Source organism: Quercus suber, unplaced genomic scaffold (assembly GCF_002906115.3).
Source record: "Quercus suber isolate HL8 unplaced genomic scaffold, Cork oak 2.0 scaffold_124, whole genome shotgun sequence".
In the NCBI taxonomy this organism is placed as follows: Eukaryota; Viridiplantae; Streptophyta; class Magnoliopsida; order Fagales; family Fagaceae; genus Quercus; species Quercus suber.
This window is the reverse complement of record NW_027069588.1, coordinates 1,383,442-1,388,700: the sequence shown is the minus strand read 5'-3', so window position 1 is coordinate 1,388,700 and position 5,259 is coordinate 1,383,442.

Here is a 5,259-nt window from a genome sequence, read left to right as displayed (position 1 = left end):
GGGATGAAAGAGCACAATCTACCTATATATATATATATATTTGGTTTGGGATGGAAAAGTGGAAGGATAGAAAAGATTTTAGTCTCCCTCATTGGTGTTTCGTAGGGGTGAAAAAGTGGATAAATAGAAAAAATGAGTTTGTATAAATTTACTCATAAGCCCTTAATAATAAAAAAAATGATGCCCAATTAAAGCAAAAAAGTGGCAAAAAAAAAAAATCACTCAAAATTTATTAAAAAAGAAAAATCATGCATAGAAAAAAGTAAAAAAAAAAAAAAAAAAATCACATCCGATTATTCCACCCCCCACCCCTCCCCCCCCAACAGAAGAAGACACTTAAGAAAATATTTCCAAAAAAGAAAAGCCTAGTTGATCTAGCATGTAAGAGGAAGGGTATTTTAGTCATTGACTGCAAATATTCTTCTCCCTAAATTGGGAAGAGATAATTTTGGTGGGCCCAAGGATAAAACNGGGGGGGGGGGGGAGAGGGCAAAACTTCCTTTTTGGTACCTATATTAAGTTTTTTATAACTTCATTTTTTGTCCTTATTTTTTTACAGTTGTAGTCATTTTGATCCTTGTTGACATCTCACTTACCGAGAATGCCTACATAATTAATGGACTACATTGCTAGCTTACGGTAAAAGGGTAAAAAATTTAAAACCATAAAAACAAAAATGAAATTATAAAAACTTGAGAACCAATTAAAAACATGGCCAAAATATAGGACCATAAAAGTATTTTTATTTATATATTTCAATGGTTACAATTATGAAGAATGAGAGATTTGAACCTTAATTCTCTTAATAAAAAACAGCAAGTTATGTTATCTATAGTTCTATACTATTAATAACAAGATTCATTTGTTTGAGTTTTATCATTTTGTGTATTAAAATATCTTTACACAGATTCTTAAACTCTCTAAAATACTCTTATCTTTTAGTTGAATAATGTTAAATTTAAAAACACAAACGGGTTAAAAGAGTAATTTATCATTTTTAATACGCAAAACATATTATTATTATTATTATTATTATTATTATTTGAAAAAAAATACGGGTCATACACCAACTCTTAAAAGACTGTGATGGTCAAGTTTGGCAACATGTTTAAAATGATTCGTTTCTAACCCATACCTTATGGCTTATTGACCCTACAAGTTTGACAAATATAAATATTTGGACTCTATAGAACCCCCGACAAGTAAACATGCGTACTCCATATATATTGATATGGAAATAAGAAGATATTTGACGACTCTTGACAATAGCCATACGTTTAACTGGCCATAAAACATACTTAATTTTCTCTCTGCCAAAGTTCAACAATAGATTATAACAAAGCCCACTTCCTGCAAGTTTCCATAGATGAATAGATAGTGCAGACTGCAGAGGATCCAAATATATGCCAAAAGCCACAACAAACATAATCTCACACTAGTAGAAAACAAGTTAAAATACAATGTGCTCTTACAAACACTCAAAACACAAACATGAATTATAAATATACTAGAAAATAAAAGTTCAGTAGTACAGGCAGCTGGGATCTAACATCAGCAATACCTTCATTACATAATTTGATGACAATATTAGTGTTGACCTGCCAAAAGCCCTTGCGATTCTTTCTCATAGCGGAAACCATTTGCCTTGGAGTCATCCGCTGACCAAATAAAGATACCATGAAGTTGCTGCTGACTCTTGAGTTTCTCGCAGGCTTTAANTCGAATGTCAAGGTGGCCCTTAAGCTTAGGAGGGATAGTGTGGGGATGGCTTGGCTTACTTCAGCCCTCCTCAGTGGATTCATGGGTTTCTAATGCTGTTTCATCACTCACAAGGATCATAAAGCAGTATCATTTGAATGGAATTGATATTGAACTATGAGCACTTCAAGGCTGATCCTGATACCTTTGCTGAGTGCATTGGAAAGCTTATAACAACTCTGAAGAGGAATAAGGTAATTTCGTTTCGCTTCTATAGCTCCATTTGATAATGATCAAGTAATGAGCATTTTTTATAGAAGAAACTTGGGAAGGGCTAAGATTAGCAGAGTCCCAGAATATGTTGAATTTTCCGTTGTTTGGAGAGGGAGAACTTAAGGTGTCATAGTCTATAGCAAAGGAGAGAATGAAGTGGAATTCAGCATTTGGGTTAATGGGTACATCGGTAAATTTGACATTCTTGAACTCAGCTCCTATATATTCTCTGAAGAGGTTTGAGTTGGTGGGGGTTGCTTGGACTTGTATTTGGGAGATAAAGAGAGCTTCAATAATGAGAAGGGTAATGAACAGCTTGGCCAATTCCATTGTAACAAATAGGAGTAGATTTGTGCAAAGGCTACCGGTAAAGTGGATACTTCCTGAGTTGTTACATGCTTATTATATACTGATAACTGCACCCACTATGGAGATGACTATGTCCGCACCTTGAGGAAAATTAATTAAAAAAATAAAAAATTTTGCTCGTTTGTATTCAGGTCTTTATTCTACTTAATTATAATCAAGACTAGACAACTAGTGCATAGAAGCAATTGAAGTTGGTTGCGTGCTCCTTTTCGTTTGTTTGTTGTCTACTTGTCTTGTTCTAATTCTTTTACTATAGATAAGCGCGTTGAATGGTCTTTTGGCTAGACTAAAAAGCACTCGTATTGGGAGTGCCAAACTCTCGAAATGCTATTTTAGAACCCAAAAAACTAAACATATGCTACATTTTTTAGTGTTAAACCTAAAAAATTAACAACCTTGCTAGTAGTAGTTTACTGTAGCAAGCTTATACCTCTCTCTCTCAACCGGCACCTTCCACCTCTTAATTGTATTTGCAGTAGTGGAATTTAATTCTAGGTTTTGTAGCCTCAATCCTTTGTGGAATTTGTTGAGATTTGTGTGTTTTGTAAACACTGCTAGATCTGTAGTCTCAACTGTCTTTGCGGCAACGTTGTGGTAGTAGGTTTGTGGTGGTTTGTACTTTGTGTGTTTTGTTAGAGGATTTGGATTTGGATTTTTTTATTGACATTGATTGCAATGGCGAGCAATTAGTTCTTGGTTTTGGTATTGGATTTTGGGTTATTGGTTGTGGTGGTGGTTTTTGGTTGGTCAATTTAATGTGGGTTGTGGTAGTGGCGGTGTGTTGCCCTTTGTAATTATGGGTTTGTTAATGGGTTGAGACTGCCCTTGATGGGTGTCTTTCTGTAGCAATATGGGTCTCTATTGCGATATGGGCCTCTATTTGATGGGTCAAGACCACTATTTATGAGGATGAGTCTCTCACGTTGACATCAGAGAGAGACTCTACATTAGATGAAGACAGAGTGAACTAAGTAAATAAATTAATAGTGTTGGCTGTGATGTAACGATAAGAGGAGGGATGTAAGATGAGTTGTGAAATGATGGGTTAAAGTAGATAAGGTAGCTTTTTAAGGTGTTCAATGGGGGGTTTTTTTAGCACCCTAGATGCAATGATAGGAGAAGGGATGTCCACAATATTGTTTTCTATTTCTTGAACTTTCTTGTTTTCTAATTTATCCACCGGTTCAAGTTACACCTAGTGTAACTCCAAGTAATGTTACACCAGCCCATAACTTATTAGTAAATTCATATTTTAAAAATTCTACCATTGGATTACATGTTCTATATGTTTTTAACATGCATATCAATATTCATGTCAATCAGTTGTTATTTACCATTCAATCTATAAACTCATCTTTTATGCATTATTTTAAACTACAAAAACTTAAACTTAAATAATTGATTGATGACATGACTATTAATATTTAGTGTGCGTTTGGCTCAAACTTAAAAAGTCAGCTTATTTTTGCTACTATTTATGAGCCTCACTGCACTTTTTGGTACTATTCATAAGTCCTATTATACTATTTCAACTAACTTTTACCTTTAACTACAGTACTTTCAGTAACAAATTTTCAGTTTCAACAAAATAAGCAGATCCCAAACAAATCCTTAATCATCTTAAATTTTGCAAGTGTGGAGAATGCATGAAGATAATATAATCGAATGGTTGATTTGTTAAAATTCACATTCAATTAAAAAATACTATGTGGTGTAACATTACTTCAAGTTACATTACACCAGGTGTAACTTAAACCCAACTCATATATTTATCAAATTGAGATATTTTTATATTCAAAATTAAATAATATTTATTCAAAATTTTAAATTATAATATTTTATTTAAAATAAATTCTTCTTGCCTTTTGAGATTAAAAAAAAAATGCTACTAATTAATTATTATTTTTTATTTAAGCTTTGCTAACATTTCCTTTATATATGATAATATGGCTAATCTACTATATATTTTTGTGACATAATCGATCCTAAGTAGAGTTTTTATCAATTTTAATTTTGAAAAAAAAAAAATCTACTAAAACATTTATGATTGATAGTGACAACAAAATTTTGTATTTGATAACTAAATTTGAAAAATAATCTAGTCTTATTATATCATCAAGAATTATTATATTATATAATTGTGGTGCCCTATATCTAGGGTTTAAATCTCACCTCTCCTATTTATCTATCTATCTAGGACAATTATTATTATATTACATGTTTGAATATCATTGTAATTATTTTTATTAGTATCCTTTTGTTATGTTATGTCATTCCTTCAATCTCTTTTTTATGAATTTTTTTATTCAATTGTGAGATTTTTTTAAATATAAATTTTGTGGTTTTTTTTTTTTTTTAATATTATGAATAACAAATTAATCAAGAGATCATTAAAGTGGATGAATGGAAAAAATAGTTTGTATAAATTTACTCATAAGCCCTTAATAATAAAAAAATGATGCCCAATTAAAACAAAAAAAGTGGCACAAAAAAAAAACCAAAATTTATTAAAAAAGAAAAATCATGCACAGAAAAAAGTAAATTAACCCCCCCCCCCCAAAGGAAGAAGAAGATACTCAAGAAAATATTTCCAAAACAAAGAAAACCCTAGCTGATCTAGCATGTAAGAGGAAGAGTAGTTTAGTCATTGACTGCCAATATTCCTCTCCCTAAATTGGGAAGATAGAATTTTGGTGGGCCCAAGGATAAAACACCTAGGACCCACCAATTTTTCATCATTCCCCTCTCTCCAACTAAGCACCCATAAAATCAGTTTCTCTCTATTTTTCTCTCCTTCATTTTCTATCCTCCCTGTTTCACTACCAATGTCTTTAGGCTAAGGTCCTTTTGCCTAAAAGCGGTCGTGTGTGTGTGTGTGTGTGTTTGGGGGGGGGGGGGGGGGGGGGGGGGGGAGGAATT